The sequence below is a fragment of the Acanthopagrus latus genome, chromosome 9, assembly GCF_904848185.1.
Source record: "Acanthopagrus latus isolate v.2019 chromosome 9, fAcaLat1.1, whole genome shotgun sequence".
Classification (NCBI taxonomy): domain Eukaryota; kingdom Metazoa; phylum Chordata; class Actinopteri; order Spariformes; family Sparidae; genus Acanthopagrus; species Acanthopagrus latus.
Window position 1 is genome coordinate 19,185,212 of NC_051047.1, and position 22,080 is coordinate 19,207,291.

General features: G+C 41.9%; 1 long non-coding RNA gene across 1 annotated transcript; it reads left to right on the forward strand.

Annotated features, from left to right (window-relative positions):
* The first annotated feature begins 860 nt into the window (after window positions 1–860).
* LOC119026003 lies at window positions 861–7,976 on the forward strand. The gene is made up of 4 exons (XR_005076987.1): window positions 861–1,211; window positions 4,265–4,368; window positions 6,491–6,584; window positions 6,661–7,976. It is a non-coding gene; the product is annotated as an uncharacterized LOC119026003 (long non-coding RNA).
* Window positions 7,977–22,080: the final 14,104 nt, after the last annotated feature.

Here is a 22,080-nt window from a genome sequence, read left to right on the forward strand (position 1 = left end):
CATAAGTAGAAGGTTGCCTGACAGATGTACCTCAATTTTGTATTTAAACACAGTGCATTGGTAAATGTACTAAGTTAGTTTCTAACGCTGCCTAATTCACATTAGGCTGACACAAGGACACAAAATTGACTATTGTGTGTTAATAACTATGATGTCAAACGGGTGTAATCAATCCTTCAGTGACTACACCTTTGAAAAGATGAATTTGATTGTCACATTTTAGTCATTTCATTCTTGTTGGTGCCACGGTGAAGCAGAGTGACGGTGGACCCAAATTCACCAGGCGGCAGGTACGTGTAATGGATCAAGTTTGAATCTCGGTCAAAGGCAAAAACAAGGAACAGGCAAACACCAAGAAACATCAGAGAAACAGACCAATCGACTGACTGACTCGTGATTCTCAACAGCCAGAGCACAGAAACTAAGCAGATGACTCGACAAAAGACCGGACTTAAATACAAACCAAATTATTGAGGGAATGAGTCGCTGGTGGAGGGAGGCCAAGAAACTCTGTAAACAAGGGAGAAGCTGTTCGGCTGGAGGAACACCGAGAGGGAGGAAGGGGAGATAATGAGGGCGATGCAGTGCGGGTGTGGTGGGAGAGCAGACCGGCGGGGAGAACTCAGGTAACAGGGCTGGGCTCATTAAACAGATACAAGACAGGTGTGGAGGGGAAAAACCAGGCTGGTGAAGAAAAACAGGGGGTGGAAACAGAACGCTGGAGGAAGGAAAACCAAGAAATCACAACATACAATGAAACTAAGATGACAGGACCGTGACAGTTCAGCATACACTGCAACATAAGCGCCCTTTATCAGGGAAAGTTTCTGCAATTGTGAGGCTCCAGCTGGTCTGCAGTCTGTATTGCGCAAAGTTAAGATGGTTGCAGGCGTCATTCGGTCTTTCCTGAATTTAATGAAAGAAAAAGAAAAGGTGTCATACATCAGTGTCATGTCACTCTTGCCCAGAGGTAATACAGCAGACTGACTATCCTCTCTGTGAAAATAGATACGTGAGCTCTTACTGTGGAGCAGCACATCATTCAGACCCTGGACTTACTCTCTGGTTCACTGTCCAGCTGACCACTGACATTAATCCTGCACCTCCGGCAGCAACGTGAAAGATGGTCGACTAAAAGTAACATTTAGGTGACCTCCACATCCACGGCTCCTCGATGGTGTTGAACTGGTTTCCTTCGCAGTTTGTCCCAGGTGTGTCACTGCTTCTTTTCTAACTTTTAGTCGGATTGTAGATGTCAGTCTATTTTATGATATTGATGATATCGGACATGTATAAAAGAAGGTTAAGGTAAAAAAAAAAAAAAAAAAACGTAATGCGGCCGTCATTTTTCAAAAACATTATGAAACAAAATGTAATATACCGTTTTATCAGTCCAGAGCCTCAGTATCTGGCTCCACAGACACATGCTAATTTGAGCATTTTTCACACTATTAGTCTCATTTTATCGCAAATAAATGTTGCCAACAAATATTTTACGTCACAGCTATTGTGACAAAATGGACACCGGCCTCCCCCGTTGTGCTGGCAGGAGATTCAATCATGTATTCTCACTCTCGCTCCTTTTGTTTCACTTCCTTTATACTTCACTTGCTTCACATAATAGATAAATGACAGATAAGATATCAACTCCTGTTTCCAAGGTGAACAGATTTTCCGACAGTGACAGACACTCTGTAGGTGTCGACAGATGTAGTCACAGAGGATAATGATGGCAGGGTTGGCACCGTTGTACCTTTTGTCCGCTTTCTACAACTCCAAACTGCCTTGTTTAGAGGAAAAAAAATATTTTAGTGATAATTGCAACATCAAATCCTCACGACAAGTAATTTTGAGCATGGCTGCTGTATCAAAACTAACTCGGCCCAGTCGCCACTGGTGTGTTCACATTTGTTCGCGTCATAGCCTGCGTACTGTATTGACATGGCTACAGAAATCTGTCGTATCATGTTAATGTTACATTATTTATTAAGTCGGAAGGAGGAGGGGTGGTTGTAGTGTTAAGCGAGAAAGCTGCCAAGCCAGTGACCACAGTTCAAGATGGTGTTTCAATATTTCTAAGTGTGAAACCCACCAAAAGTTTTAACAAAACCTTGGGACAGTTTTGAAGACAGTGAAATACATTTTTTGATGGGAGCTCTAGACGTCTCCAGCCATGTCTGTGGAGATCAAAGTGATATTTTCTCAACATGAATTAATGTAAAGTATGAACATGTCCATGGTTTGCGGAAATAACATTGCCAGTGCTCATTTTAGTGATTGTACTGTTTCACAAGCTGATTTGCATTTCAGGCTTCATCCTCAGGATGTGAAGTGTTGATCCTCGGATAAAGGGAGGGCTGAGGTTTATTGATGAGACTGGATGTTGTATTTCAATGAGGTCAGATACTTTCAAGGCCCTTTTGTTCAACTCCACAAACTTCAAAACCAGTGGGACCAGGAGAACACAGCGTGGCCACAAGTGTATTTTTAGTAGGAGAAAGATATAACGCCTGAGTGATGTTCTCCAACGGTATTCCGCTGAGTGAATCCAATAATTGAATAAGAACAATACGATTAGGGGTAATATCTGCTGCAACTGTTGCACCGCGGGCAAAAATGATCCAGTATTTTCATTAAGAGTTCATTAAACTTCTCTTTTGCCGGCAGCGTAACAGGCCACTTTACATTCACAATTCATGTGTTGATTGTCAGTTTTAATAAGCCGAGGCGTTTGTTTTCATGCTATTCACTCATTGAAATGTGCTTTAAAAAAATCCACCCACAGCTGCAGCGATCGAAGCATTCTCTCATTTATCTTGTGATTTACCTCATCGTTTGCTTTTGCTTGTGTGTTTGTGTGTTAATTCACACACACGAAGAAGATAGTTTGCATAACTATAAGACGCAACAAGAGTCCTCAGTGCTCCACAGCGAGCATCTTACAAGGATAGAAAGATAAAACAAAAAAATGCATTTTATTGCCAGTGAAATTATTTACAGTACTCGTTCACACTGGGGCTGGTGAGACTGTAGAAACCAGCAAAAGTGAGCTAAAAGTATCCAACCAGAAAATTCCCACCTCCTCCCTTCAGTGCCGCTCTAGAAAAAAAAGAAAAGAAAATATTTATATAACCAGTAAGAAAAATAGATTTCTGTGCAGCGCTCCTCGTGTCCTAGAGTGCCTTTAAATATTAAGCTGTGGGTTTTACATGAAGGTGAGGAGAATTATGATGAAAACACCAGAAGAAAATGGAAAACCAGAAACAAGTTAGATTCATTATTTACTCAACAGAGCTACCAGCAGGCTTTGTGCAATAGTGACAGATATCAACATACTGAAGTGTTTTCCTGTTCATAAACATAAATCACCAAGTCAGACAAACTGTTTATTTTACATTGCCTCTTTTGTTTTATATAGCAAGTGATTTCTTAAAGGAATAAGTCTCTAAAAAGAGAAAAAGAAATATACATTCTCAACCCTGCTGATCTCAGGGTAAGATCATACTGCAAATCCATCTTGCATTGCAGCTTTGTTATATGTATTTTAAATTGAACTCAAAGCTTCAAAACAATGTTCTTTTATACATGTTCCCCTGTAATTTACCCTGGCGATTTATGTGTATATATATATATATATACTATATATATATATATATATATATATATATATATATATATATATATATGTGTATATATATATATATATACTATATATAATGGGCATGGGTAAATTACACGGGAACATGTATAAAAGAACATTATCTGTGGAAACATTTCAAAGCTAATTTGGGGTTTGCAATTTGCACTCTTTGTGCAAGATTGTGCAGGTTTGAAATGCAAGTTCAAAGGCGCCTGCTTCCTTTTCATCATTTGTGAAGAAGCCTCAAGGCAAACATGGTGACTGCAGCTATAAGTGTACATGAGGAGGAGGGTGATTTGCTGCTCCATTACATTACCTTGTAATTTTGTACCAAGAAAACATCATTGAAGTGTTGTGGAGGAGGACATAACCAGACCGTTTATGTTGTACAGAGATGCACACTTCCACCAAGGACTATGGGATTAGCTGCAGTATTATTAACCTGACATAAACACACCACTTGTGCAGTGATGAAAATGACGAGTGTGATACAATATAACGGGAGGTTAGTGCTCGGAACTGAGTCACGCTCCTCTGTGTACAGACCCAGAAAGTGATGTTGAAATCTGTCATTTAAACATATTTTATCTAGAATATTTCTCATATTCTGCTTATTTTTTCAAGGATGATGTCAAAGAAAACTGCAGATGCCTCAATCAGCCGCGGTGCTATCGGCTCTGAGCTGCAGCACCGTTCCTCATCAGGATTCATCAGGAAGATTTAGACAGGTAACATGGCATGAATTATTGATAATATGATCGTTTTAACCCTTCAGTGTCATGCTTCCACAATATCTATTGTATCTTAGTTCTGTTTTTGTCCGCACCAAATCATACTCTCTTATATTGTAATTTGATGTGACCTGTAACATCAGGCTCGTTGGCATTTTGTTGCCATGTGATTAATGAAATAATCTCAACTACAATTAGAAATAAACAGGAATACATATATGAATTGATTAAATGCAGCTCTGGATTGATTATGCCAGCTAGCTAGTACAGTAACGTCAGTGTATTACAGTTATTCTCCATCAATCCATTATCTATTCATGCTAGGCCACTATGTAGTTTTAGAGAAATTAAAGAATTTAAAGACATTCAAATTCGGAATTTTAATATTTACAGTATTAATGAGGTAATAATACAAACTACTAATTAAATAAGTTGTTCTGAGAAGAAAATAAGGTCCCCAAAACACTCTTTGAAGCTAGAACGGTGGCAGGGTCCGCCACATATCAACAAAGTAAAACAGCGTGAACCTGTGTTGTCCTTTAAGGTCACTTTGTTCATTCAGTTTATTCAGTCATGAAAACACAAAGTTTGTTGATTGAGCTTCTTTATGCATATAAAAAAACAGTCAATGAAGATCTTTGTCTTCTGATTAACTACATAGTGAACCTTTAATATGTAATATTACTACTGTTCATATGAGGAACCTTGATCAGTGACTTTGGGGGAAGTTTCTGACATCTGTAATCCGACTACCTCGTGCTGCTGACGCGCTGTAGGGTGGAGGTCAGGTTTGATGGATGAGTCAAACACTTCATCGAGGCTGCTGCTGCTGCCTGTGTCCTAATTTATTTGACGCTAAAAGTCAATGTTGACTCATTTCATTTTACGTGACGTACTTTACTTGCTTCATGTAATCACGACACATACAAACAACCTCTCGTGTTGTTTAGGAATGAGGATAATCGTCTTGTAAATGTTCAGGTCAGAGCTCTCCTCCAGGACCTCCAATCTCACTTGCGTGAAGTGCTAAACTAAAAAAACAGAACTTGTAAAATAAAAGCACAGTGTACTCGCGCCCCATCTGTTTTTTTTTTCTGTTTTTGTTTTGAGGCTATGATCGTGTCTGGCCTGTAATCTGCACCCATAAAGTCGGCACTTCTCTTCTGAGCATCTCGTAACGTTTGAGTAATCCTCGCGGACTATTCTGTCAGGCGCAGATGGAAATATGGCAATTTGCATTTTTTTTTTTTCCCCCCACACCACGATCTCAGCTACAGCTTCTGAAATGTTCTGCTCCAGTTTGCGCTCCCTAATCAAACTTCACATGTATCCGCGTTCATTTGGCCGCTGTGGTGTTGATGTTCCGTACGAGCTGATGAGCACAGGAACAAAGAGTTGGACTGGAGCGCCGATATCCTGGGACATTTTGTGCACATGAAGGAGAAGGCTGCCTCTGGCTTATATCCTGCATCAGACCTTTTATTTCAACTTTTGCCATACCTATCATGTTTGACAGCACATTTCCATTCTTTAAAACAGAGTCCAATATTCACCCCCATACTTTCAGATGAAATGAATAGTTCCTACTGTGGCCTTGTATTCATTTTTTTCAACTCTTTGTCATTGTTTGGCTTTTGGTTTCTTGTTTTATTTCGTAGATTATATCCTCATCTGTCAGATTTCAACTTCCTTCTGTCATTGTCTGTTTTCCCGCTCTTCATGTGTATGCGCATGTTACATTTGTTACTTAGCCGTCGTCTATTCCAGTCGGAGTTTTTCCTTTTCGCCTCCTCGGTCCGTCTGTTTCTGTTTCGTCCTGTGTCTCCTGTGCTCATTCTCCGGTCCTCGTGTTTTCCTGATTTCTGTCCCGTGGCTTCTCGTTTGCCCTCAGTTTTTGTGTTTCTCTTCCGAGATTTCATTAGACTTTCCTCTGCCTGCCTGTTGTGGCTTGCTTTTTGGATTTTAGACTTTAGTTACCAACATTAAAACTCACTTTGTGTTCTTTTTACATGCGTGGCTACCGTTTTGTGTGAACTGTAACTCTGTTTTCGGATGGAATATTTTTGTCGCGTTGATTTCTTTGCTACTGACATTCCAATCCCCCTCGTCTTTCCAACAGGCACGGTATCAAACGCAGGTGGTAATTATCGAACGCTTAATCGTCGCCATGATTTTCACGAGCTGACACCTGGGCTCAGAGGAGAGCAGCTCTGGTAATCACCGCAACGTTGAGAGAAACCTTTGCACAACAAAATGTCAATCCGATGTGACGTTCTGTTTTCCTTCCAGATCGGACCCCGCCTAATTGCATTGAAAATGCATCACTGTCACATCACATCCTCTAACCGTGACTGATGAGGAGGAACATACAAGCAAACAGCAACAAAACTGACGGAAATACAAAGCAGCAGCACGAAAAACACTGATTTTCTTGTTTCACGATGTGTCTGACATTACTGACGTGAATTATTATCACTCCCATGTCTTCACAAACATCGCCTTCAACAAGTGAATGTCCTTCTCGCAAAGGCAACTCCTCACTGCATTATGGCAACAGAAAGAAAAAGAAAAGGCGAGCCGCCCCCTTTCGCTCTGCTGATGCAGTCCGCTATCTGTCTCATTGTTTTTTCTCTCTGCGTCTCACGGTTAACAGCGACGACAGATCCTTTCTCTTTGTTTTCTCGAGGCTGCTGCGATGATGATGCACACTCTGGAATGAAGACGGATGTGAGAGGGGAAAAAAAAAAAAACGAAACTCTTTCTCCGCCAAGTCACCTTCTCGTGTGTCATTGTGGAGCGCAGTTATACGTAAGACATGTTCACTGGGTTAAACAGTTTTCTTTATTTTCTATGATCGAGATTATTTGCGGGCTTGCGCTGAACTGTGTGTGTGTTTTTTGTGTGACTACATCCTCCGCAGGGAATTTAATCTCTTGAATGTTGGCACTTAATCCGATCATTAAAGGGTTAGTTTGGATTTTTTGAAGACGGGTTGCATGATGTACTTATCTGCAGTCAGTGGATTACCGACAGCAAAGGGCCCACCTCGAAAAATCATTATCCGTTTAAGTGTGCGCTATATTTAGAATAGTACAGTTTTACCATAACTGTCAGACATCCCTCTGTAATTGGGAACTGAAGCCAATATATCCATATATGCTTTCTTCAAATCAACCAGATGCAAAAAAACAAAACAAAAAACCACTCTGCTTCCCTGTCGGTGCCACGCGCTGCTTCTTCACACCAGGGGTGAGCCGATGGTCATCTACTGACAGGTGATACACCGACTAGGTATAAGTACCTCATATGTACAACCCCACATCGAAAGACCTGGACTGTCCCTTTAAGTGGATCATGTTTCGGGTCCTTGAAACATTTGAAAATCCCACGAACGCTCTGACACTTTGCCAACAACACTGAAAACAACTTCTAGCGATGGTTGTTGCTGTGCAGAACAGTACCGGTGAGAGATACAGGCGGGATACATTATCAGTGCAGTCGCATGGTGAGAAAGGTCAAATAAAGTTTACTGAGTGTTTTTTCATATTCATTTTGTTCAGCATTTGTTTCTTTTTGCATCAACCACTGTCGCTTTGATCTGTTGGTTCCTGACATGTCGACAATGTCACTTTTATCCCTCCATCTGTTCTGTTATCGGTATTTTTTTACTTATTTCGTGCTGAATCCTCCTGCAATGACCCAATTTCTCCGCAGAGATCAGTACACTTTCTGTCGTCTTTGATGTCCTTTTGTACATTCTGCTATATTCATCCCGTCGCACGTCTGTGACAGTGTGTTTTTGTGAAATTGCGAGACGCGAAATGTCTTCAGACAACCCTGAACCGAGTCTTGCATGGGGAGGCTGAGTTGCCCCGGTTTCATAACCAAGTAACGACAAACTCACCAGAGCGCCTGCGACGCATGACTCATAAAGATATGATTTTTTTTGAAATGCTAATGAGGTGAAGATTATACAGAGTGGAAGAGCGAGATAGAGGGCGAGAGACTGAGATAGAGACAGTAAGACAGAGGCAGAGATTCTCCGTATCGCTCTGTCTTTTGCCGTAGCTGATATTCACGTCTTCACCGCTGAACGTATAAGATAGTTTTTAAATAATCTGTCTTTACCAGCTTTAGTATTTCATGACTTTGCGATGAGTCAGAGAGGGAACGAGAGAAAGCTCTCTCCCCCTCTCCCAGTCGGAGTTTAGGCGCTAAAAAGCCTGCAGCGCTGTGAGAACCTTACTTTGCCTCCCCCTCTCCCCATCTCTCTCTCTCTCTCTCTCTCTCTCTCTTTCTCATGATCGTGTGTGTGTTCGTCTCCAGCGCAGTGGAACAGGGCTAAACAAGGTTAAAGAGAAGGTCAAACACAAATGGACACAGTTAATCTTCCACCTGTCATTCTAGCCACGTGAGACGGCGCCTCCTCCAGGAAAGACTCAATTATCTTTGTTTGGAGAAAATAATGCATCTTCTGAATCACCGGTTGATATCCACCAGCGCGCCGGCAGGTGTTTTACCTTAAAAAAAAAAATGTTGTACGAGAACGAAAGAAAATAAGGGTGATGCTGATTGAAACGGGATCAACAGGGGCTGCCGAGCGCCTCCGGCACATGTGCGGATTTATTTTAGTAAGTGTGCCATCATTCCACACACTATCTCACTCATCTTCGTCCCATTATTCATCCCCACTGTGACTCCGTCCTCCCCCCCTCCACCCATCTCACATCTCCTGTTTTTGTGTTCTCACTCTCGCTCTCATGTAATTTTTCTCCCTCCTCTCTCTCTCTCTCTCATCATCCTCCTGCACATCTCCTTTCTCAACACACCTCCATCTTCTTTGCCATTTGCCACATCTCCACCATCCCATTTCTTCTGTTTCTTTTTCTTTTTTCTTCTTTTTTTTTTTCTCCCGGTCCACATAGCACTCCGCCTCTGTCTTTTCCCATCTTCCGGCATGTTGAGCTTGTGAAGGTCATTTTAGTGTTAGAGATGGTGGTTGTAGGGGGGGAGGGGAGGGGAGGGGAGGGAATGATGCAGCTATATGCAACGGCTTCTCCAGATAACTGCAGGAGGACGGATGGATGGATGATAAGAGCGGGAACGTGCAAGCAGAGAAACAGAAAAGACAAGGGGGGGGGGACAGAATTTCCCTGCGACCTTTGTCTGCATCCCAATGAGGACACACTGCGCTGCTGTTTGCATGCATGCCGCCCACGTAAAACCTTGCCTTTATGGGTGCACCAATGCGTGCTGCTGCCATTCGTTTTAATTAGTGGTCCATCATGATGGTCACTGCTTCAAATTGGTTTAAACGACAGCGTCATTATTTTGCATTTTGCAGTTAGCGTGTCCTTGTAACCCCAAGCTGGCTGTTTGAAAACCCTCTACTGAGCACAGATTATGGTTTAGAAGGATGCATCTGTTGAAAGAGTTATTTACTATCAGTGTTGATGGTTACATGTTATAATAGTTTTTTAGCTTTAAGCATCTGATCATGATCTAACGCGTTGCTAATAGGATGTGTGGTAATATTACTATAGTGACTAAGTCCGGTAACGAGCGACTGTTCAAAAGATCCATCCGGTTGCTGACAGCCGGTTAAATGTTGTTCATAGAGGCGCATGACAATATGTCAGATTGTTGAGATTCTCCACAATTCAGTCATTGAATTCATATAACAGAAACCAGAAGAAGTGAGGAATAATTCTGGTAAGCAAAAGAGACAGACAAATGTGTCATCTCCTTTTAAATCCCTCAAAAAGCCCTAATTTGGGTCCATTCTGAAATCATTTATATTCCTTTAGTCTGAAAGCATCCACTGATCCAAAGAATCAAAATGGCTTTTCTAATAAAAGTAATCAAAGCTGTGAATATTTCCCTGTGAAGTCCATCACTTGCTGCCTTCCAGCTTCTTTTGACAGGAGACGTATTTTCTCCTCTTCCATCACAGTGTTGTTGGGTATTTTTTGTATTCTCTGTGTCGCTGCCTACAACATGAAAGTGTCCTCGCCTCTCTCTGTTTAAATTTCACCCCTGGACTATTGCAATTGCTCCAAGTTTGGATAGTCAGTCGGCTGTGGTGGTCAGACAACGCACGCTGTAGCTCTTTTTCTTTTTCTTTTTGAGTTGCTTTGTCTCAACGTAACTGAAAGTGAAACATAAGGAAGACAACTGATGGATGGTTTTATAGTTTATGGAGGCTATAGCTTCACAATATTAATCTATTCCACTGATAATGCCCAGCGGTTATTTTGGTTAAAGTGATATAGGTAAGTAAGTAATATTGTAAAGAAATGCATTAGTCTGAAATGATAAACAGCTAGTAATATGTAATACATGACAAGTAGTTTGCCCAGCACTGCTCACTATACGAAGACGTTTAATTGCGCGTCTTTTCTTTCAGCTTTTCCAAAAACAAGTGTGAAAGTGTGAAAACTGCCAAGTGTTAGCATGCCTGGCTAACTAGATTACTAGTTACAGTAGTAGGCTGATTGGTAATACTACCAAAGAGCATATGATTAGCTAACTGTATTATTCTGGGTGACCAGTATAGGTATAAATTCAAGAAATTTAGACAAGTGCATCCACTTGAGAGAGTTTTGACTAACTTTAGAGACTTTGCACTGCTCTCCGTTGGATTTGATGAGAGTTACACTTACCAGCTAAACTCTTTACCCAAGATAGCATATAACCAATTAGCTGGTCTTAATCCTTAATCCTGTTATTATTTCCTGTGAAGGGGGAGACCATTTTCAAATACAACAAATAAAGCATAAATCTAACATCTGTTGTCTGTCCAAGTAGGCTGCACAGTGTTCACTCATACAGGGATTAGAATAAAACCACGGTCTAATCTTATTGTGCTGTAACGTGGTTTGACTAGATCCGTCCTGCAATTATAATAACAGTGTTGCTCCTTTATTTCTATACCATACACATAAATCATTCACTGGTGGCAGGGTTGCCATGTCTGTGAGACGAAACCACGCCAAAAACCAGATCAGCAGAGTAACAGTGTTTCTATCTTTGCCAAATGTGTGTAATGTCTGCAGTAACACCAAAAATGTTTTGCATGCCAGCAATAAAGGCAGTATTCCATAAGGAGTTCTTTCACATCCATCCTAAAATGACCTGATGCGATTAGTTACAGGTTATTGTAAATAAAATATAGTTTTGTGAATGTGTAACTTAGACAAATGAACTGAAGCCAGAGCAGACCTGATAGCGTTTATTACAGTCCACAACAGACATGGGACCGGAATTGACCCCCTTTGTAATTATGTGGATAATATTGGATATTTTTAAAGATGTATTGACTGCAAAATTGGAACTGTTCCTGGTTTTCTTTGAGAAACCTTGTCACCTCATGTCACCTAAAATATGATGTTACTGTTTGGGGTAAAATCGGAAAAGAAATGTAAAATGTAGTTATCATATCAAAGGAGCCCAACATGCTGCCATAGGAAACACATTTAGAGTTTCATTTAAGCTCGGAGACGGCTCTGTGAATACATTTTCGGTATCATAGCATGTTGACAGGCGCTTGTGGGATTCCACGCAAGAAAGCGTTTTTCACTCTCAGATGAGCAGTTTCAAAAATGTTGTTTGGATTCTGCCAAAAATGTCAGTCCCCCTGCTGCGTCATTGTCATACAGCTTGCTGCTATCGCCTCTTTTCGCCCCACATCTGGTAAATGCACGGTTGTTACTGGGTTTTTTTTTAAACTGGCCCAGTATTTTGCAAATACCTGAGCCGTTCCCTGGCCTCTGTGGAAAAGCGTGTGAAAAGAGCAGACGGAGTTGAAAGAATGCTGCAGCAGAGCCGAGCCTAACCCCAATCCCCGCTGCTCGAACTGACGCACCGAATCAACATGAGTGGAGGCGGCTAATAATCCGTGGAATTAAATGAATGGGAGTCATTTCCCCTTGTGGATGCGCTAACTTGAAAGTGCAGCACAGATTAGTGGCACTCTGTAGCCAGATAACACGTACGAGAGCAGGTGCGTGTTTTGTTTTTTTTTTGCATATGGGATTAGGCCACACCTCTGTCTTATGGATGTGACTTAGCTTCTCAAACAAACAGGCCGTGTGCTTTGCCCGTTCTGATCCCCTCGGGTACGGGGACTGGGGCGACCCTGGCATTTACACTCTAATGAAAACAATCATGGGAAATATGTTAATCTGCCCGGCTGTGGTTGGCTGAGACAAACTGTGCTCTTTCAAAAAGGCCAGATGCTCCTGTGAGTAATCACCTATGGCAACTGAATCCATTTAACCATAACCATTACAGCTCAGTATCTGACCTATGCATGTGATGTAGTTTACACACTGAGCGGCATCAGAGAGATGCATATCCAGCTCCCCCATTGGATTGCAGAGCTGGGCTTATCTATTTACAGTCTCCAAAACAGCATTTTTTTTTTTTTTTTTTTAATCACCTGGGTACCCTTTACAGGTAACGACCGAGGGGGAAATGTATCAGCTTGTGAGGACATCATTATCAAGTGGAAATGACTCTGCTCAACAGTGCGAAATGCTGAGAATGATCAGTTATACACGGTGGACTAATCCTGGCAAACCAGAACAAATGATGAAATGAGCTGAACTCTTCTGCAGTATATAGCTGCTGGAACTGGGATGATAATAGCTGTGAGGAGAAGAATTATTCAGGCTGGTACAGACCTAACATGACTAATCACAGAAGAATACACAGCAAGGTGCACACGCTATTTACACTGTGTAAATGTCACGCTTATCTGCCAAATAGTGATGATAATATGTTTGAGCAACTGTAGAAAAATAATGAAACTATTCCCCCCGGGAAAATAATTATGCAGATGAGTGAAAGTTGAACTCAACTGGCAATTTCAATTCAAGATAAAATACAGATATAGATGATTTGTTATATAGAGTGTTGTAGGGATATATAGGGACATATGTTTTGGAGCTACTATGGAAATTGGCTTCACCATGGTTCCCTCGACAAAAAGCCTATGGGACTTTTGAAATGGATCTTGGATTACTGCAGGGAATGAGCTCTATGAACACATGTTTATGATACTCACACGTTTTGTTCAGCAAAATAATCTTCACAGTTGTACGGCACTTTAACTATAGTCGGCCTGTAAAGACGGACCAGTGAGTAGATGAGTCTTTGTGTTCGGTGTCAGTGACAAATTCTGCAGTCTCATTTGGCCACTTGTTAGCAACCACCGTTTTTAAGACTTGTAAGCTTTATAATTAAATTGTGGGACATTTAATGGTGTATTTTATGTTGTTGAACAAAGCGTGTAAACATCTTAAGCCTGTGGTAACCACAGATCTTATTTCAGGCATTTAACCAAAGACCAATTCATATAACCTGTTGACTTTGGGATGAGGGAACCATAAGTGCAAAAATGCTGACCGATTTCCATGTTTTAGGACTCTAGTATTACCACAGCACCCTGTTACCGATCAAATCAACATGTAACACACTAACATCTTCATTTGTTGTCACACTTGTTAAAAACGCAATCCTCAAAGCCACTGCAGGGAACTTCAGGGAAAAGATAACCAAAGTAAAACATAGTCCATGTTTTGGATCTAATGCAACCTGGTCTCACCCATCTACTACAAACAAATTACATAAATTACATTTTACACTTTGAAATGGTTTGCACTGAATACGCCAAGTCCAGTGTTGCATGTTGGCATTATGACAGTCCTTCCCTTTACTTTCTGAGGAGAGCAGATCTGTATCACGGTGAGTCTGCTTTGTCAATGGCTGGCTAGCTAACTTAAGGGTGGTACAGTATGCTGGGCACAGCTGTAGAACTCCACTTGACTTACATTTTTTCCCACAAACTGGCAGCTACTAAGAGCGACAAAGCACGGATATCGCATGATACCAACACTATTATGTTACTGGGTGACCAGCTTTGGTAGAAACTGGAACCAACTACACGTTATCGACATGACCTGTAACTTATGGACAAGTGGCTACGTTACGTGAACTCTCGTTTCCTGGCTCAAAATCCTGTGTTTGTCTGTCTGCCATCAGCCTCACCGTTTTTGTACTTTATTTGTTTTCCACAGAACTTAATGGCAGTTGAACTTTGGTGTAAACACTGCATCCAATCAATGTCTAAAGTTGAGTTATTGGAAAGCTGATTGAAGCGCCTGGACAATCTAACGTCTTAATTGATGAATTAGTGAGTTTTAGAGTCGCTGGAAGGAGGATTGTTTTGCCTTTGGACAGACCCGTGGAAACTGAGATTGGTATTGATCTCCTCGTCTATCTCCGGGCAAGAGAGCGAATAAAGTGTCATCAATGAGAGGCGCATAATCCTCTGACGTTCACCGGGCCTTTGTGATGAAAAGTTCAAATGTGAACTGTGTAAAAACTTGTTAGTGCTGAACAAGATCTATTACAGAAAAGCACAGGAACACAATGGTTTATTTGTTTTTTAAACTGCCGGTGCGTGGGCAGATAATAGCTGGGAAAATCAAACCTACGCAGAACCCGTTTTAATGGAAATCACCTGGAATCCACTTCAAAGAGTCCGCGCAACCTTTTTCAGGCAGCCACATACTGCACGGCTGACATTTACACCCACTACTGTTAATTAATGGTCTAAATCTAAAAATAAACATGTAGATTACCACGCACGGCATTTCAACTGTCACCTCGTGTGTGGATGTCTAGTTATTAAAACAAAATGTCAGCCGTTTTTATTTTTTTATTTTTTATTTATGTGTCGCGAGGGCAGCGTAATGTTTTGTTTTCCTGTTCCTGGGGATTTAGATGCCACCTTCAGCTACAGTGGTACAAATGCGATGATGACATGTGTCGAGACTTCCTCTTTTATTCTGGCTTTAACGCTGTGAAAAATCACTTTAATAAAGAGAAACATTTGGATCACTCTGTGTGTGTGTGTGTGTGTGTGTGTGTGTGTGTGTGTGTGTGTGTTCCTCAGCTTGGCTAGAAGGAGCGAATGACGTCAAAACAGCGACATTGGTTGTATTTCTGTCCACAGTCCTTCTTTTTTTTTTGGGAGGGGGCATGTGGGTGGGTGACATGTTGCCAGGAGCAGAAGTGACAACCTTTGTCTGAAATATGTCTGCCAAAGTGTGTGTGTGTGTGTGTGTGTGTGTGTGTGTGTGTGTGTGAGTGAGTGAGTGTGCGTGTGAGACAGACCGTATTTAGTCATGCTAAGGGGCAGGACAAAGATACAAAAAACAGAAGCAACAGTAAGTGACAGAGGGGAAGAAGGGCAAAATTTGAGGGATTAGTCATTATCAAGTGGAGAAGTGGAACACACACGCACACACATGCACACACACGCAGTGAGAGAAACACACACACACACACCGCCCACGAGAGTACAATCACCTCTCCAAAGGTCTCCACTAACATACATTTTCTATTTCTCCATATTTGTAGTTCATGAAACTCGACGACCACCTTTGACTGCGTCTGCATGCATGTGTGGTGTGTAGATGTGTGTGGTGTGTAGTTGTGCGTGTGTGTGTAGCCTACAGGGCAGACATCTTTGTCTTCAATTCAATACTGCTGTCACCGGCCCATGAATTATGGAAGTGTTTGGAAGTGACAAAGCACGGCTTACAGCCAAGAGACACTTTTATTGAGCTGTGAGATATGATGGGTGTATGCATGTGTGCACGTGTGTGTGTGTGTGTGTGTGTGTTTGATTGATCCCGTAACCATGGCTCCACTCATCCCATCTTTTCCTCCTCGTTCTCTCTGTTGAGGTAACACTGCCATCACAGCCGCCGCCTGCTTCCCAACATGCAGCTGTGCCGCAGCAGAACAAACAGCGGTTTAGCTGAGGTTTCCTCACCGACAGCATCCGGCTGACGTCGTCTCTGCTCTCTCTCTCTCTCTCTCCCTCTCTCTCTCTCTCAGGTTCCTCTCCAAACTTGTGTTCATGTATTCTTCTCAGCCACATACAGCTCTCGTATTAAAAATATGTCTGGGCGAATATCTGGGTCCCGTTGCCTGTTCAAGAACGCGTGACTGAAATACTAAATAAGTAGGTCATGTCAGGTGAGGTAAACTGTGGATGCTCTCGCGTCAGGTTACTTCAGCAACAACGGAAGAAGCTCTGAAAAGCTGATAACCATTTTATATTTTTCCATCATTGTAAAAAAAACTGCACTTACTTATTGCATGTTCATACTGTGAAAAGGTCCATTTAAAAATGTTTAGGTGATGAGAAGTTGACGGTATTCTGGGTTATGCATTCGTTCACACACATGAATTGCATGGCCATTAATTGGGAATGTAGCCAGAGGTGATCAAGTTAATCAGCTTTTCGCAGTGCTATTCTAATTATTGTCTCTTAAAACAAATACCGTAAAACTACCGTGAACAAATCTGAAGGTTAAATGTGAAGTGGTTATCAAACAGACGAGCAATGTGTGAGACTTTCAGTTAAAAACAATCAACACATGAACAAATATAATGAAAAGAATTTGAGGTTAGAATACTGATTACCTAGCCTTGGTGTGTTCTGTCTGGAAACACAGCTTTATACCTCAGAGGCAATACTGACACTTGTTTCAGATCATAATGTGAGCCATTCAGTCTAATACATTTGTGGAAAATTTAGAAGAGCCGCAAGAATAAATCATTTTATCTCCATTCAGGTTAGCCGGTACAGTCGCAGAACGTCTCCAGTGCACACACTCTATGATCAGGTGGATTTTATAGCTGGGAAATGGAGCTATTTTGGTGCAGGTACCCTGCTATCCTCGTTTCCAGTGCAGGCAGACTCAGCTAATGGAAGAAACATTAGTTTATGAATTTATTTTGTTCATTTATTACACTTTGATAGCTTAAATGTAGCTAACCCATCACTGGCACTCTACCACCTGAAGCTTTGGGCGTTATATTATCAGACAGTTGCCTCTTGCTGCCGTGTGAGACAGGATGAGATGGGGCTAGTTGATTAGCGTGCTAACTCCACTCAATATCTCTTTGACTCAGTTTTTGGACATCATCACTGTTCTTTCCAAAAAAAAAAAAAAATTTAAGAATAATAATGACGGGCTCTGCGCAGACATTTTAATGTTTTATGTTAAAAATCCAGGCCACATTATACAAAGAGTTGTCAGATTAATTTATAGATTATAGTCCTGTTTTAGAGTATGGCATGTACTAATAGTTTTACAAATTAATTGGTTCAGAAAGGAGGAACTGCTAAGTTAGTACATTTTAAAAAAGAAAAAGAAAAAAAAAACACCCAGTAAAATCTAAAACCGGTAGACGGCTCACCCCTGTTGTGTGACTCAGCGACTCTTCTGATCACGCCGAGATTTTCCAGGAGGTGTGAAGCTCGACTCCGACTGCTGTTCCCACAGAGGAAAACAGGTCGTAGCTCTCAGTTTCCTGTGAAAACTTTGGAATGAAAACATAACTACATCACAGAGAGAGCCAGGAGCCCTAATAAGCGCCACACGTAGACACACACATCCTCACAAACACACACGCACACCATACACACACACTCACACATAAACACAAACACACACGCTCTCTCTCTGGGCATAAACTGAGTGTGTTCCCTGAAATACCCTGAAGTTGTTATCTTAAAGTGGCATCCTGGAGCTTGAGGGTGGGAGGGTGCGTGACTTGTGGAGCAGATTTAGAGTGTCCCCAAAGAGTGTAGTACACACAGACACACACAGACACATACACAGAACGACGGGGAATAAAGACACACAGGTGAACGCTGACAATTTCTGCCAATTACTACAGACATGTTACAACACACACAGCAGGAAACGCACGCCGACATACACACATGGCCGCAAGTCACGATTCTTACTGCGTGCTGTAATTAAGAGATTCTCAGGAGAGTTTTTTCTCTTTTTTTCTCATCATTTTAACTTTTCATCTATTCCCTGCAGGCGAACGTGCTTCTATACGTTATAACAAGTGTGCAGGAATCATATCGCAAACGCACACGTGTAAGGCTGTTCTTGCCGAATTACGATAAGAAATGTTTGCTTCATTCGGCGGACAGGAAGTAGGGTTGCCAGCCGGACTCAGGGGCGCTACCGTTACGCGACACGCATCGTAACACACCAGGCGCCGCTAATCTGTGCCTTACTTCGAGATGTTTCCTCCGGTCGGAGTCAAGTCACGTGTCCAGCGTAGCAAAGAGAGTAGAAGAGGCTGGATGTCCTCAGCTCACCTATCTCTCCTCTTCTCCATCACAGTTCCCTATTTATATAGCTCTAAACTTTGGAGAACCATCCATAAAACCCACTCAGGTTGAACCCGAGGCCGGGGCAATAATAGCCTCATGCGATGGAGCAGTAAATGGAACTGAAAAGCAGAGAGGAGAAATGTATGCACCTTTCTCTACTGAAGTGGAAAACATTGACCCGAGTCTAAATCATTGACGAAAAGCGAGGGAAAAGTACTTGAAGAGATACTCTCACAGAATTACAGCTGATTTTGTAGAGGCACCGGGGGTTGAGGGGGTGGAGGGGAGATCTGTGAAGTCTGTTTGAATGCAGACTGCAACCAAATTGTGTCTGAAAAGCCTCTCTGGCTGTCTTTAAGTGAAACTCCCTGCCGTAATTATTCACACAGTTTAATTACTTTGATGTCCTGAGCTGCCTTCCCTTCATCAATCATTTTTTCTTCCTGGGAGTAATCAGAAAAATCAAACAGCGGCGATTTGAAGTGGGTCCTTTCCCTTAAAAAAAAAAACAAAAAAACACACAAAGCAGTTGGATACTTTCATCCGGAGAAAGTTAACTTTCTTTTACCTTGTTCATTAAAGTCTTAGAAAAACCTTGTTCCTATCTAATCAGGCTTTAACGCGAGGGGGGGAGGACTAATAATTACGGAGGAAGTTAAATCAGGTGAAAGAGAAGATTGCAGATTTGGATTAATTCAAATTTATACTTAAAGGGACTTCTAACAAGTTATTTTCTCCTTTTATTTTCACACTTTATCAAGAGAAGATGTTTTCCTGCAGTGAACCACCATGACGTTGGTAATACTGCACCGCGGCAGCACTGGGCGCTGTCGCCCTCTCCGCACAGGTCAAGCTGTCTCCAGCCTCAGCACTTCATCTCCCTTCATTAGGCCGACTCTCTGTAAAACCGTCCACAAGGATTTGACATCAATTCTAATTTGTTGCACTTTGAAGTCTGATTAATTCACAATTACTGCAGGGAGAAAAAAAAAAAGAATGGGAGGATGGAGAGGGCAGCAAGAAGGAGTGGGTGTTACAGAAAAGAGACGGGGGAGAAGGGAACAGTGGTGGTACGGTCCTCTGAATGCAGAGCAGAGAGAGCTTCAGACAATATTGGTGTGCGAAGGCTGATAATGATCTTCCTCAGCTGAAGAGTGAGACAGCTGATATTTTGTGCAATTATCTTCTGGCAGGCCTCATTTTTATGCCAAAATAGATGACGGCTTGTATTAATGAAACTGAACATGAATTATATCCACAAATGCGCTCTCAGCGAGCTGATCGGCACAATAATGTCTTCCAGAGAAACTGCGTCACCGGAGGTGGGGCGCGGCGACACAATGAGTTTTAATAACGGGCTGATATCTGCATTTTGGATATTTCCTGTGCTGAGTCACTGTGAGGAAGATTTATTGAGTCGCGTCCATCATTACAAAGAGCGCGGCGCAAAGACAGCTTTACCGGGCTTTTAAGAGCAGTAAGAGGCGAGCGGGGTTCAGACAGGATTGCGCGATCGGAACAGATATGCAAGGCGGTTCATCTTCTTAGCAAAAAGAGCGGAAGCTCACACCGGCCGCACAGCTTCTAATAGCAGCTGACCTTTTCGGTGTACGGCTAATCATTTACAGCCGAGCAGGAGCGAACTGGGCTTACGTTCTTACTTGTGTGAATTTAGAGCAGGCTTACGTACGGAAATATTCACATTGTAGTACTTTACTGATTAGTCTGTTGATATAGGGTGTTAGATTAAGGAGCAGCTTTGCCACCGATTTAATTTGGAGATGAGTCATGTTCTGTTCCCGGTGATGTAATGTACACTGCTGATGGTGATGCTGCCAGGTGATGATGACAGTGTGTACATTAGTAGTATTAGTAGTATTAACAGGTCCTGTGGGTTTAGAGGGGACACTTACAGAGTCCTCCACAGAATTGAAATGACGCAGGACAATTCTCAAGGGCGTAAGCTGCCCTGTGCATGTGTTCACGTCAACTGATGTATGTTTCCATGTCAAATTATATGTTTCTGTCTTTTACTGTGTTTTTGTGCTTGCTCATGAATGAATTGCCTGCACGGGACAAATGATAATTGACTTAACTTTTATGTTATGTATTTTGTTGAGTTGTGTTATTTTCAACAATGTTCAAACCCAGTGAAACTTTATTCAAGTTAACGATGTGTGTCATTTGGTTGCACATCACTACTTCCAAAAAAAGGAAACCAATGAACACATCTAAAGTTAAAGCAGATGAAACTTCATCTCTAATCATGTGTGCATAGGTCACATCACAGAGATTTTTTTCAGCAGTGATGGCCCTTTAATGACATATTCGCCAGCAGCAAAGCAAGTTTGACCCTGGGATCATTTGTGTTTATTCACGTTACTCATACAGTGTTTTATCCGCTACTGTACAGTAGCTGTAGGCAAACGTTGGCGAGATTTTCTTGCATGCCTCGAGACAGCTTGGCACGCTGCTTGCTCATTGGCTCCCTGACACTAATGAGATTACCTCCTTAGGTTTTGAAAGTCTGGTTTCCAGCCCTGTCTCCTCCAGTCAATAAACAGCTCTGGATGAGAGCAGAATCTGATGTGACTCCAGGAGCGTATTCCTCCAGAAGGTCTGGCTCTGTACCCGACTCTCTGGCCGGCTCTGAGCAGCTGATCAGCAGCTACTGTAAATGTTTTGTGTTGACCAAGAGCCCTCGCAAACACTACAATACATCAACAAATACAAGTGTAAGAGTCGAATCTTCCTACAAGTGAACCATCTCTATATTTATGTGTCAGTAGATGTCGTGACCTTAGCGTAAGCAATGGAGTACATCATACATTTTTCACAGATTTCTTTCAGGGACCAGACGACACAATTACTGCCTTTTACCTAAAAAAAAGAAGAATAACTTCTCTAAAATGGACCCAGGATCAATAGATGGTGTAATAAAGTGACTGTGATTTACTATGGATGCATGGAGCACAGCTGCTTCTCTCGCTTTAATAACTCTCCTCACTTTGTTCTACCATTTATTATATGCTGTGGCAGAAATAATTCTCTCTTAGTCTCTTCCGAGCAATACAGGTGGTATTGCTACTCTGCATTTTCTGTCCACAAAAGTTATGTTTTCATTGCAGTTTTACAGAAGCCAAAGAACGGTTTTGGAACTTTTTGAAGTACGTGCTTGAAATGTGTACATGCAGGTCTTGGCTCACAGACAGCAGCATGCTCGGTGTCCAAAATAATTTATGAAAGCACTCCTGGTGGATGTGAAAGGGTTGCTTGTGTCGATGGAGCCAGTAAAATCAACACAGCACTTTGCAGCTCCAAACAGCTTTCAGCCACTTTTTGCTCTTTTGTTTGAATAGCTGGACTGATTAAGAACCCAGGTGCTGGCAACTGCCCGTGTCCATGTACTACAAGCTGACTCCTGTTCAACATGAAACAGCAGCCAAAGTAATTAAGTGATGAAGAAAGTCTCAATCACAGTTCATACCAAA